This window comes from Pseudophryne corroboree, chromosome 7 (genome assembly GCF_028390025.1).
Source record: "Pseudophryne corroboree isolate aPseCor3 chromosome 7, aPseCor3.hap2, whole genome shotgun sequence".
Classification (NCBI taxonomy): Eukaryota; Metazoa; Chordata; class Amphibia; order Anura; family Myobatrachidae; genus Pseudophryne; species Pseudophryne corroboree.
In genome coordinates, this window is record NC_086450.1 from 378,476,038 (window position 1) to 378,491,010 (window position 14,973).

The 14,973-nt window shown below is 43.0% G+C and overlaps 1 long non-coding RNA gene across 2 annotated transcripts in view; it reads right to left on the minus strand.

The window, feature by feature from the left end:
* LOC134945340 (uncharacterized) overlaps positions 1 to 14,973 on the minus strand; it is a 171,285-nt gene that overhangs the window by 17,117 nt on the left and 139,195 nt on the right. For both annotated transcript variants that reach the window (XR_010182103.1, XR_010182102.1), the window contains exon 3: positions 2,441 to 2,556. This is a non-coding gene — a long non-coding RNA (uncharacterized LOC134945340). The remainder of the gene's footprint in view (positions 1 to 2,440; positions 2,557 to 14,973) is intronic.

Below are 14,973 nucleotides of genomic sequence, written 5' to 3' on the forward strand. Positions count from 1 at the left end.
ATAAATTTAATCTGTTAATCTGTCCTAGTCCAACAGCAACAACAGTTCCAGGCAGAATGGATTGACACGGGCTAAAGTAAGCACCAAATAAATAAACATTAATAAAAGTTGTCAGGTAACCATTGTGCTTAATCCCTGGCTATGTCTGTGTATTATTCATTGACAAGCAAAGGCTGTTTGCTATCCTCTGCAATAAATAACTGTTACTAACATCAATACAAAGAAAAATAAGTAAAATCAAATGACATTGGAGAAGCCGGAGATTCTCTTACAAGCTGTGCCATGGTACTTATTGACAGAGTTACACAATGTTTGGGGAAATCGGGCAGCAATTTGCAGAAGCTCATGATGATTGAATACAATGTGATCACTTTTCTTTTGCTGACCTATAAAAAATATAATTTTTTGGGCTGCAAAATGTGCAGTGGTGACCAATCATATGCCTTATGGTCAGGGGCGTGTTATGAAATGAATGGTCCTATGTACACGAGTAGTGCTTGGGGCCCCATGCCCAAATGTAGGGTGGGATAGAGTGAAAATTGTGAGACTTTTGCAGTTGCTCCACAAAGGTGTAAAGTTCTGGCAGTAACATGTTCCAAGTCTGCTTTTGTATCACTATGTTGTTAGTTTGGTGATACTTATGGTTCCAAGGAGATTATAGCCCTGCAGGCATACTAGCCCATGCTCATTCAGATCAGTGGTGTACAGTATCTGTAATGGGTGCAGTGTGTGTGGTGTACATAGGCCCCTCAGGTCCAGAGGGCCCACACCGAACACGCTACTCCCATTTCTTCAGCACTCACCTCTCTGGAGTCCAACATCTGCTTTTGCAGCCCTGCAAAACCACAGCGAAAATAGAGCGGTGGCAATTTTCCTGTAGTTTTGCCTGTGCACAGTAGACTCTAGCACCACACTAGAGTCTACTAGCGCCTGGTGCTGTCACTCAGAGTGACACTGATTACGCTGCCCGGCTGCCAGCAAGAGAGAGGAGGGTCTGCTCCTCACTTAATATGCCCCTGATTCAGATACACAGTTGTACACCAGAGGAAGGGTTTATACTAGCCTTACCTTAAAGTCGCGGATGTGCCTTCAATAGCAGACTCAATTGCTGTCCCAGCAGCATCAGGCCCTATATCCTATATAATAAAAGGCTAAGGTTGCTCCTCACCTCTGTTATGTGCGCTGGTGGCCGCTAGAGGCCGCTACACAGACCAAATGACTCACAACTGGAGGGAGAAGTTACAACCTCCTAACTTGCTGCTGCTGCTTATATTAATAATACTGATTTGATTGTTTCATACTTGCTGCATATAGAGAGAGGGGGCTGGGGAGAGAGAGAGTGGGATTAGGGGCAGATAGGGACTGGGGGGTTATGGAGAGTGGGGAAAGGGCAAATAGGACTGGGAAAGAAAGAGAGATGCAGATTTTTTCAATATAGTTAGCTCTATGGTACCGCCGGCAGCCACTGGAGGGTGCCCAACAGAGCTCTGTTCAGGACACAGACACACACACACACACACACACACACACACACACACACACACACCTTTGTACATTGCAACCCCCACCATATACTGCCCCTATATACACTGCACCACCATCCTCTTCCATATTCTGCACCCCCCCACCATATACTGTCCCTATATAGCCCCTATATACCCAATGCACCACCATACCCCTCCACATAGTGCCCAGTGACATGCAGTGAGGTGAGGCAGGTGAGGCAGAGCCTTTTCTGTCATACTAATGTATACACTAGAGTTTTAACTATATAAAAAATATAAAAATAACAAAGAATATATTATAAAGATCTTTGTATTATTCTAATATTTTATAGTCAAAACTCTGGAGCAAAAACGCTATGGGAGGAATTCAATTGTTTTCTTGCACCCCTTCTCCAGAGTAAAGTGACGGAAGATTGCTGGGCGATATTGAATTGATCCCCCTTATTGCGCTGATCACGCCCATATCAGTCGGGTTTAACCGCATAAAGCGGCAAAACCCCACTAAGTGAACAGGCGCGATGCGAGCAGAAATTAAGTTCTCACGCCTGTCGGCAGAAACAATTAAATAACTGCTGGCGCGCGCGGGTGTGGGGACCCGTAATAAGAATTGAATACCGCCTTATGAGTATATACTTTGCCTTCTTGCATCCTCTTTGGAGTCATACTTCGAATGCCTCCCGATTCACATCAGCTAATATTAGCCAACGTGAGGATAACCAAGCTATGAGTGGCATTTGCGATTATACCAAAAGTAAGTGGGTGCTGCTGTAATGTTTGGAGCAGCTTCCTATCAGAATATAACAAATTAATGATGCAAAATATAAGGTGTATAAAATGTGTGAAAAAAAGTGTATTCATTGGAATAGAAGGACAAGCAATAAACAATTAAGGGTTGGCATGGAAAGTCTCAATGGAATAGGAATGGAGGATCTTACCGTAATCTTTCCCCGTGACATCTTAGGAGTACAAGTGCTGACTGCGATTCCAATGATTCAGAAGGTGCAGTGCATAGAGAGGTCTTCTGTGTTCGGCATCCTGCTCTCAAAGTGAACTACAAAAGCAGAAGTATCTCTCAGTATCTTGTGGATGGGAGCCAGCTGTGATCAAACATATTTTGCCATCCTTCAAAGACTTCTTCTATGGATGTCCTTTTTACGGGCCAGTATGGCTCCCTGATTGGCTTCCATATTGGGGCTTGGTTTTGAATTTTTATTTGTGAAATTAAGTTCATAAAAATGGTTAAACATACATGCAGGTTTGTCTACATTGTAAAAGCTGTCCAAAAAAGTTTATACATTAGGTGAAGCATGCAACATAGAATAAATGTAAAGTATAAGAGTAGTAAGTGACATAGGGAAATACAAAATCTGGATATAACTAAAAATAATAAAATAAATTAAAAAAAATTACAAATAAATGAAGTATAAAAAATAAATAGCAAATGTCAATTTGGAAATGTAATGGGAGTTTGGTGAGACTATAGATTGAATCGTCTACTGAGTTAAAAGGATTGAAAAGTCACAGAGGGTTTTCATTCTTTAGATCCCCTGGTTTTCACTTCTAGATATTGTATCTTTTCTAAAAAATATGTCCTCCTCTCCATTGCTTTTGTATGTGTTAAATACCCACCCAGTAATTTAAGACATTTAAGGGCTTTTTCATGATGTGTCAGAAAGTGATGCAAAACATTGTGGGTTAATAATCTGTAGAGTATGCGGTTAATATACCGCCTGTCGAGATCCTTGCGTTCAGGATCCCAACACCGGAATCCCAACAGACGGCTAAATGCCGGCATTCAGAATACCAAACGCAACCCCGTGCTCCTACTCGGGCCTGGTGGCTAAGCTCGCCACTGGGTCCGATGTGCTGTGCTCGCTGCCGGTATGTCGGCTGCCGCTGACGGGCTAATCAAAGGAAAAAATCAAATGGAGGAATAATAAGACTTTAGAAAGAGAGTGAGAAATTGGTGGAGGGAGACAAAGCAATAGCAAATCACCTAAATCATTATTTTTGCTCAGTATTTACTACAGAAGGAGAAGGGAAGGGGCCACAGTTAAGTTGCAAGGACATTCATAAAAATAAGGTAGATGAAACTACATTTACAGAGGAGAAGGTCCTAACAGAACTTTCAAAACTAAAAGTGGATAAACCAATGGGGCCTGATGGGATACACCCAAGGATACTAAAAGTGCTAAAAGATGTGCTGGTGGCATCATTAACAGAATTATTTAACCACGCACTAAATACAGGTGCCATTCCAGAGGACTGGAAAAGAGCGAATGTAGTTCCACTGTACAAAAGCGGAAGCAAGGAAGAAGCAAGTAACTACAGACCAGTAAGCCTTACATCAGTAGTAGGGAAAGTAATGGAAAAACTATTAAAAGAAAGAGTTGTGGAATATCTTAAATCAAACAACTTACAGAATCCAAAACAGCATGGATTTACAGGTGGGAGATCATGCCAAACAAATCTTATTGACTTTTTTGACTCTGTGATGAAAATAATAGATCAAGGGGGAGCTGTAGATGTAGCATATCTAGACTTTAGTAAAGCATTTGACAGTGTCCCACATTGCAGACTGCTAAATAAACTTGAAAGTGTGGGGGTGGATTATAAAACAGTTAAATGGATAAGAACCTGGTTGCAGGATAGGAAACAGACAGTTGTAGTAAATGGAGTGCAATCTATGGAGGGAAATGTTACCAGTGGAGTACCCCAGGGATCTGTACTCGGACCAGTTCTCTTTAATATCTTTGTTGGTGACATTGCAAATGGTATTGAAGGGAAAGTATGCCTTTTTGCAGATGATACAAAGATATGCAACAGGGTAGACACACCAGGAGGGGTAAAACAAATGATTGATGACCTAGCTAAGCTTGAAAAATGGTCAAGAACGTGGCAACTACAGTTTAATGCTAAAAAATGCAAAATCATGCACTTGGGTCTCAAAAACCCAAAGGCTAAATATAGTATCAAGGGTACTATAATGGAAACTACTGAGGAGGAAAGGGATTTAGGAGTCACTATTTCAAGTGACTTAAAGGCAGGAAAGCAATGCAAAAAAGCAATGAGAAAGGCAAGTCAGATGCTTGGTTGCATAGGGAGAGGAATCAGTAGCAGGAAAAGAGAAGTAATAATGCCACTGTATAGGTCATTGGTGCAGCCTCATCTGGAATACTGTGTCCAGTTCTGGAGACCATATCTCCAGAAGGATATAAATACATTAGAGAGTGTACAAAGAAGGGCAACTAAAATGGTGCATGGCCTACATAACAAAACTTACCCGGAAAGGATAAAAGATCTTAACATGTATAGTTTGGAGGAGAGAAGGGAAAGGGGGAACATGATATAAACTTTCAAATATACCAAAGGTTTTAACAAAGTTCAGGAGGGAAACATTCTTCAAAGGAAGAGAAGTATTAGAACTCGAGGACATACACTGAAACTGGAGGGAGGCAGGTTCAGGGGAAATTTGAGGAAAAATTACTTCACAGAAAGGGTAGTGGATAAGTGGAAAAGCCTCCCATCAGAGGTGGTAGAGGTTAAGACTGTAGAGCAATTTAAACATGCTTGGGCTAGGCATATGAATTTCCTTACAAAGAATTAACAAAGAATTAAGGTTCAAAAAGGGTTGAGATTACCTAAAGGATAAAAAAAGGGGCAGACTAGATGGGCCAAGTGGTTCTTATTGCCTGTCAAATTCTATGTTTCTATGATACTGACAATAGGCATCCCGACAACCGGAATATTGCATGCATTCCCTCTATAGATATGTTCTGAAATTCTGTTTTGCAGTTTTCACTGAATGGCAATGGCAGGGACATTCTAATAGTTAGATAGCTTCCTCTGTATTGCAGTTTATATGGCTATTTATCATGAGAGCGGTGCCTCTTGATTTGGATGTAAATTATTGAATTGGTGAAACAGAATTGTCATTCTGATTCCTGCGCCCTATGCATTGAGTACAAAATTATTTTCAGTTTTTGAGTGACTCTGATATTTCTGGTGGGATGTGTCTTGATTTCTGAATGTTCTTAAGAGTTCATGCTTTTCTGTAAACGATTTTTGGTCTTGGGTCCGCTATTTGTCTTATTTCTTGGTCCAAGGTAAGAAGCTGCAAATCTTAAGATAGCTCTTACGTTTTAAATGTTGCTGCTGAAGTGAGACACAAATGTGGCTTTTAGAGGTTTTTCAGTTTTACCTTTATACTTGAGGAGTAACTTTCTCTCCTGTTTTTTTATTACTTTTGATAGGGCTGACTTGACTTTAAGATCATACGTTCTTTCTATGAAATTATGTTTTAGATTCTTCCTCTGATTTGACAGGATTTGAGCTGTTCTTTTTTCAGTTGTCTAAAGGAATGTTTCCAATCCAATTCTGATGATAGTTGCTAGATGCCAGCAGATAGTTGTTGCAATCTACATCTTTAGTGTAGATGTTGGTGTTTATTCATCCATTGTCTAAATATATGTTTAAATCCAGAATTTTTACATTAGTTTTTAGAGCCGGCCCTAGGCATAGGTAAACTAGGCAAATGTCTAGGGCATTTTGAATGCCTAGGGGCACAAGCAGCTTCCGCTGATTAAAATGATATGCAGGCATGCTTATATTCTGTGCGCAACTCCCACTGTATCTGCATACGAAATGCTGCATTCCAGTGTATTCCTGGAATGTAGCATTTTGTATGCTGATTCAGCCACAGTCACACACAGAATATAGGCATGCCATATATCATTTTAATCAGCTTGTGCATCCTAGTCACATAGCAATGCTAACAAGATGCGTTTAAAGCAAAAATAGGCTCCCAACATTAGCAGAGCTGGCCGGGAGCTGCCAGCTGACTCACGCCAGGCATCTCCTGCTGCATGGCATATTGAGGCAAGATGTATTAGGGCACATCTATACCCAAGCAGAGGCCAAGTTCACAGTGTTAGCGGCTGTGTGAGTGCTGTGTGCAGGTGGGTTGATTGTGCAATGGTATTCGGCATATGTGTAAGGGGCATTTTGTGTGTTATGTGTATAAATGCATTAATTATGTGCAGCATATGTGTAAGGGACATTATGTGTGTCATTATGTGTATAAGGGCATTAATAATGTGCGGTGCATGTGTAAGAGACATTACAGTATGTGTATAAGGGTATTAATAAAGGTTGGCAAATGTGTAAGGCGCATTATGTTTATAATTACATTAATAATGTATGTCATATGTGTAAGGGGCATTACTGTGTGGTATTAGGTGTATAAAGGCTCTACTAATGTGTGGCGTAACGTATAGAAAGGGCACGACTGTGTGGTCGAATGTGAATAAAGAGCAATATGGTGTTTTGTAATGGGAATAAGGGGCAATTCAGTGTGATGTAATGTGAATAAGGGGCACTACTGTGAGGAGTAACGTATATAAGGTAAAGTGGTACTTCAGTGGAATGTGATGTGAATAAGGGACACTATCCCATGATATAATGAGAATAAAGTTTCACTACTGTGTGGCATAATTTGAATTGAAGGTACTGTTGTGTGGTCATGCCCCTTCCCAGCAAGAACACACCCCTTTTGTGTGCACTGTTCCTTTTTAAAATATAGGGGTAGGAGCACCAAAAAGAGGACTGCTATGCGTGAGGGGTGATGGAGCTGGGAAATGGGTGCTGGTTCAGAGGTTGAAATAGTGGTGGTGCTAGGGTCACCAGCCAAAATCTTGCCTAGAGCATCATATTGGTTAGGGCTGGCTCTGCTTGTTTGTATAGTACTGGTAGTAAATTATAAATTGAGTTAGTTTTGATTAATGTGATGTATGCATACAGGGGCCGATTGGGATCGAAAACCAGTCCAGGAAATTTATGGCAGCAGCCCTAATGGGCTGTCGAGTTAGTGGGGTCTGTTAAGAGGGTGGAATCACTCATCATAGAGCCTGAATGTGCGTTGGATAGAGTTTCTACCTTCCTTGCACCTTTTGCTGCAGTTGCATCTGTGACTTTATGCTAAAACCGCTTCCCTGGCGTACATCGTGCATCCCAATATGCAAGGACTGAGATGCCCACTGTGTCTACAGCTGTTTCAGTCATGCTTTGTGCGTCTTTAGACGCCACCATATGTTGCAAAATGTAAACTTGCATCAGCCCTATGCTAGGTGCAAATCATCCATCTAAGTATGGCCTCCAGTGTAAGCAAAGCAGTGTTCTTTGCGCAACCACTTTTAGCATATGGGGGGGGTAATTCTGAGTTGATCGCAGAAGGAACTTTGTTAGCAGTTGGGCAAAACCATGTGTACTGCAGGGGAGGCAGTTATAACATGTGCAGAGAGCGTTAGATTTGGGTGTGGTGTGTTCAATCTGCAATTTAATTGCAGTGTAAAAATAAAGCAGCCAGTATTTACCCTGCACAGAAACAAAATAACCCACCCAAATCTAACTCTCTCTGCACATGTTATATCTGCCTCCCCTGCAGTGCACATGGGGGGTCATTCCGAGTTGTTCGCTCGCAAGCTGCTTTTAGCAGCTTTGCACACGCTAAGCCGCCGCCTACTGGGAGTGAATCTTAGCTTATCAAAATTGCAAACGAAAGATTAGCAGAATTGTGAATAGACACTTCTTAGCAGTTTCTGAGTAGCTTCAGACTTACTCGGCATCTGCGATCAGTTCAGTGCTTGTCGTTCCTGGTTTGACGTCACAAACACACCCAGCGTTCGCCCAGACACTCCTCCGTTTCTCCAGCCACTCCCGCGTTTTTCCCAGAAACGGTAGCATTTTTTCGCACACACCCATAAAACGTCCAGTTTCCGCCCAGAAACACCCACTTCCTGTCAATCACACTACGATCACCAGAACGAAGAAAAAACCTCGTAATGCTGTGAGTAAAATACCTAACTGCATAGCAAATTTACTTGGCGCAGTCGCACTGCAGACATTGCGCATGCGCATTAGCGACTAATCGCTCCATTGCGAGAAAAAAATAACGAGCGAACAACTCGGAATGACCCCCATGGTTCTGCCCAACTGCTAACAAAGTTCCTGCTGCGATCAACTCTGAATTAGGTCTTTAATACTCCAACATAGAAACAAGAGAGCAGGTACATTATAAAACCATTAGAATTATAATAAATTGAATAATTATTCATCATATCTGAGTTTTTTGGCATAAAATTGGCCAGTATTATGAGCCTGCCCACCAATTGTCAAGGTAGCTTCATTGTGCAGGTTCCTAACATTACCCAAGGGCACCATACAAATAAAGGATAGCAGCGAAAAATCTAAGTGTTAGGTAAGTGAAGGTAGAGCACAATACACAAATGGCAGCAGGGGGTACACACCATAAAGAGCACACTACACACATGGCTTCAGTAGGAGGCACACACTACATAGAGCATAATACACACATGGCGGCAGCAGGAGACACACTACAAAGGGCACACTACACACATGGCGGCAGCAGGAAACACACACTATATAGAGCACACCACACACATGGTGGCAGCAGGGAGCACACACTACATATAGCATGTACAGCACACTGTACACATGGCATCGACAAGAAGCATATACTACATACAGCACGTTACACACACAGGAGTAGCATGGGGCACACACTATGTACAGCACACCACACACATGGCAGCAGAAGGGGGCACACACTATGTACAGCACACTGCACACATGGCGGCAGCAGGAGGAACACACTACATATAGCACATACACACATGGCGTCAGCAGGGGGTACACAATGCGTACAGCACACTACACACATGGTAACAGCAGGGGGCACACACTATGTACAGTACACTACACACAAGGTGGCAGCAGGGGGCACATGCTACACACAGCACACTGCACACATGGAGGCAGCAGAAGGCACACACTACATACAGCACACCACATACATGGCGGCAGCAGGAGGCAAACACTACACACATGGCAAGAGCAGGGGGCATATACTACATAGAGTACACTACACACATGACAGTAGGGAGCACACTCTACATAGAACACACTATATAAATGGTAGCAGGGGGCACACACTACATACAGCATACTGCACACATGGCAACAGGGAACACAAAATCACACACAAGGACTGACATACAGACACAGGGAGGCTGGGGGTGGCAAGCACAGAGGCGCACACACACAGCGCTGTTCAGGTAGTCAGCTGTTTTGGCTGGGCCAGGGAGAGGATGCTGCTGGGCTGGTAGCCCTTCTGTGGTTCACCCCGCCTGTCAATGGAACAGCTTCCCCAGGCCATGAGATTCCCAGCGGACATTACAGTAGAGTGGCTGGAGGCTGCTGTGTAAGTGCTCTGTGGCTAGTGGCACCCAGAAGTTCCCGGTAGCCAAAGCATATGATAAGTGCTGTTATTGGCCAGCAGTGTGTGCTGGCCCGGCCAGCAGGGTGAGCCAGCCCGGCCCAAAAGGTTATGGAACTGGCCCAGCGGTGGACCTTCCAGTTGTTCTGGCAGTCAAATCCATTTGAATGTATTTAGATCTTACTCAGATCTATTCCATATACCCAACACACCAATTTGTCTAAATAGGGATTATTTTACCAAATAAAGTCATCCTAATACTTAGCCACAGATAGTTTGTATATCTTGGTGCAAAGTATGTTCCCATTGCTGTTCCTCTTAGTTGATTATAAATCAAACCCTCATGCCAGAAATAATTGTGGCCCAAGCTGTACTCAATTGTATCCATAATGAAATGTATTTGTGCTTTTGGTAAACATGTCTATGAGCACAGGTAATGGTATGAGTGAGAGCATCCATCATTGTGTCTGATACACGTATAGTATATAATGATTTAACATCACAGGTAGCTGCTGTGTAAGATACTTTCCAGTTGACTTTTTCCAGCTTTTACATGACAGAAGTGGAATCTTTTAAAACGTTTCTTTCGGTTATGATAAGATTTTGTAAAAAGGTGTCCATCTATTTGAAGTAATTGAATTGATCCCTGATACAATTGGGCAACCTGGCAGATTTAGAATGTCTTAAACTGGAAATCCTAGGAATTATTTTTTTTTGTAGCTAATCAAACTCCTTTTTCATGAGGACTCCTAAATGGTAGCCTTCTTCCATGTAATAATGTAGGTAAGGTCTTCCTTGTATTTTTCCATAGGATCAACAAGTGTAAATTTCACTTAAGTAGTGGTATCAGAATGTAGGCGTGTTGTTTCCTTTGAATATTTTACTACATCCATGACTTCTAAGCCTTCTCATTTGTCTGCAGACTTTCGTCATTCCCAAGGTCTTCCATAACCAGCATTTCCTTAAATGTTAAATTAATTTTGATTTTGTGTTTGGTAGGGTTTCAATATCTTTTTCGACTAGTTTTTGAAAGGATTAAAGTAAAAGTCCATTCATGTGGCTTTGGTAGAAATTGCTTTGATGTTTGAGACTGATGTGTATGAAAGTATTAGCAATATTGGAGTTTTGATTTATCCTACCACACTTTTTTTTTTAGACAGATCTTCCTTCAAACTTATGGAAGTCATTGTACATGTCAAATTTGTTCAGGTGTGAGTGTGGAGCAAATGTAAGTATCTTTTGGAGAAAATAGCTGTGGCTCCACAGGAGTGAAGACTGGCAATGTTCACAGTGACAGATGGTAATAACCGACAGATGCTGGATGCGGGAGATAGGTGAATAAAGCAGCACCTGGATGCAGTCACAGATGAAAAATGATGGCAGATAAATGCAGGTAATGCTGGAATGCAGGTGTCACGATCCTGACTGTAGTTCTCATATTTGGTGACTTACCTCTGCAATCTGTCCTGGATCCTGCGTCTTTTCTGCTCACTGGTATAAACAGCTTGCCAGTTCCTTGTGTCACACAGCTCTGTGTGAGCTTTGTATCTGAGCTCCCTAAAAGGTAACACTTTTACTTTGGCTCCTGTAAAACTCTGCTCTTTCGCTACCCAGTCTGGATTACTGTTGTGTTACCAGTTATATCCAGTATCAGTCTTGTCTTAAAGACACAGCTGCAGTATTCTTCAGTCTTGTCTTAAAGCCACAGCCGCAGTATTCATCAGTCTCATCTTAAAGACACAGCCGCAGTAGTCTTCAGTCTTGTCTTAAAGCCACAGCCGCAGTATTCATCAGTCTCTTCTTAAAGACACAGTCGCACTATTCTTCAGCCTCGTCTTAAAGACACAGACGCAGTATTCTTAAGTCTCGTCTCAAAGACACAGCCGCAGAATTCTTCAGTCTCATCTTAAAGACACAGCCGCAGTATTCTTCCGCCTCATCTTAAAGTCACAGCTGCAGTATTCTTCAGCCTTGTCTTAAAGTCACAGCTACAGTCTTCAGTTCTTCAGCCTCATCTGAAAGTCACAGCTACAGTCTTTCGTTCTTTAGTCTCATCTTAAAGTCACAGCTACAGTCTTCAGTTCTCCTTCAGCCTTGTCTTAAAGTCACAGCCACAATCATTGTTCTACTTACAGTTGCGTTTCCAGTTATATCCGGTACCAGCCCGGATTACAGTTGCGTTCCAGTATATCTGTACACAGCTTGGTTCACAGTGAGGTTCTCAGTCTCATCGGTAACCAGCCCGATTCTCAGTCTCACCAGTAACCAGTCCGGTTCAACATCTTCAGCTCTCCTACCAGTTCTGCACAACTCCAGAGAACCTATTTCATAGTAACCTTGAGTATACAAACACCTACTCCTGTGACAGTATATCCAGTTAATTATCACCCAATACATCATCATCCTGCTATCAACACTAAGTCCCTGGTGATCCAATGGTTAGGATACGGCTCCCTCTGCCGAGGCCCGGGTTCGACCCCCGGTCAGGGATTGCTCCTTAGTACTTCATCTCACTGATTCCTACAGACCAGCCAAATATACACATAGTCCTCCAGTTACCCGCACAGACTTCACATACATGCCGGGTTCACAAAAACCACAGTCATGACAGTAGGAACTGGCCACATGGACCCGGCCTAAAGTGTTTGTCTGACGCGAGACCTCCTCAGCAATATTGCAGGTTGCTTGGAGGGTTTGGAGTTGACTCAGCATCAAATGGCACAGTGTCTGCACTCAGACTCCTGACCAACTGCGGATTCTCTACCAGATGTTAATACAGTTACAAGAACTTTTGACTAGTATTCTTTCTGTGATGCCTGAACTCCTCAGGAATGCCACCAACGTTGTTGATCCTGTTTTGTCCCATCCAGTTACTAAAGTCTCTTTCTCTGTGCAAGGAATAGCTGTTCATCAGAGCTATCCACGGCCCAATCTCTCTGAGTCTGAATGTCAGCGGCATAGAGAGCAACACCTTTGTCCTTACTGTGGAAATTCCAGTCATTTTGTTAAGGATTTCATTCTTTGCAAACCTGGAAATGGTGACAAATCTCAATATCATAGCACTCATGTCTACAAGTCATCTACAGTAGCCGATCCTGCTACTGCTGATGGGGGTGTTAAGTAGGCAACTGAAAAAGAGACTCAAATTTATGACTGGGGTCCTGTGATTAAAAGATCCTATCCCAAGTTGAGTGTCCAGAAAAGAATGTTCAAGCCATTTAAAGTCAGAGGTATCTGTCTCCACAGCCCAAGGAGGGGCGTCTGTCTCCACAGCCCAAGGCAGGGCGTCTGTCTCCGCAGTCCAAGGAGGGGCGTCTGTCTCCGCAGTCCAAGGAGGGGCGTCTGTCTCTGCAGTCCAAGGAGAGGCGTCTGTCTCTGCAGTCCAAGGAGAGGCGTCTGTCTCCGCAGTCCAAGGAGGGGTATCCAATGTTCAAGCTCTAGTAGGGGCATATGAGTCTTCTTCTCAAAAATTAGTTTCTGATCTGTCAACCCCAGGAGGGGTGCTGGAAATAACAACCATGAGAGAGGTGTCTGATTCATCTACCCTTGGAGGGGTCACCAGAGTTCAGCCCCAAAGGAAGTATCCAAGTTCCCAGATGGAAATCTTTGTGCTACAGATGCAGTTATGAACTCCTGTTTGCCATCTTCAGAGAGCGCCACCATGTTGGCATCCAGAATGGTTAAGGTCCAGGATGGGCCATCTGAACACTTGGATTCTACTCACTCTGGTTGCAGACGGAATCTGTCTCCTCCGGTTCCAGCCGGTTCAAGTTCATACGGACTCAATCTGGTCTTATTCCATATGTCCGGTTCAGTCTTTCCTGGTTCCAACTGGTCCAGCAATACTCCAGGCCCAGCCTGGTCAGTCCGTCCCAGTTCCATCCGGTCCAGCAATACTCCAGGCCCAGCCTTGTCAGTCCATCCCGGTTCCATCCTGTCCAGCAATATTCCAGGTTCAGCCTGGTCAGTCCGACCCGGTTCCAGCCGGTCCAGCAATACTCTAGGACCAACCTGGACAGTCTCCTTTGGTTCCAACCAATTCAAGTATCCTCGGATCCAATCCGGTCCTACTCATTCATCCAAAGACTTCTCCAGTTTCAGCCACTCCAAGTAAAATTATTCACTCAGTAACTTGAGGATTTCAGCCAGACTTCAGAAAGGATATTTTTTCATCAGTCTGATGCCCCTCAAATTAACTCCAATCCAGCTTCTGAGAGTGTGTCATCAGTTTCAGCCTGTAAGCTTTCGTCCAATGCTTTAGCACATATTTACTTTGATGGCGATTTATTGCAATATGTCACTCTAGTCGATCGCTTTCTCACTCTGATGGAGTCAGATCCTTCGGGTGCAGTAACTTCTTCCAACATTACTCGATATCTGTTCCTGGCATTAAAAGGAAGAGCTTTGGAGTGGGCTAACACGCTTTTTGAGAGTAAAGAGCCTCTGTTCCATGATTTACATACTTTTGGTAATGCAGTGGTTAAAGAATTTAGTTCTAAACCATCAGAATCTGACTCAGTTAAACAAATCATGTTCCAAAAAGAATTCCAGTTCGTCTTCATTCAAACAACAACAGTCTGATACAAAAGGAAGTTTGTGCTGTCCTTCCAAGGAAAATCTAAGTATCTCCTCCCATAAGAATGTGGTCGTTAAAACTGGTCATCTAGCAGTCACTCATAGCCCGATACTAAGTTCTCCGCCAAAGAATTTAAAACTCCAGTGCACTTCTCTGTCATCTACAAACTGTGTATCTAAGGGAGATTTGTATCTTCCATTAGACTTGGACTCAGACTCTGAATTTGATCCAGTTTATGATGCTCCTCTTTTCCGGGGAGGTCCTGTGTTTTCTAAGGAAGTTTTTTCTTTACAGAAAATTCCACTCTCCCTGGTTAAACCCAGATGTTCCCGTAGGAAGAAGAGGCATCAACAAAGGTCCTAAGTTCTTCTGTATGAATTTTTCAAATTCCTCTAAGATTCAAGATGGGTGTCTGGAGTCCACCCTTGAAGAGGGGGGTACCGTCCCGATCCTGACTGTAGTTCTCATATTTGGTGACTTACCTCTGCCATCTGTCCTGCATCCTGCGTCTTTTCTGCTCACTGGGATAAACAGCTTGCCAGTTCCTTGTGTTACACAGCTCTGTATGAGATTCGTAGCTGAGCTCCCAAAAAGGTAAC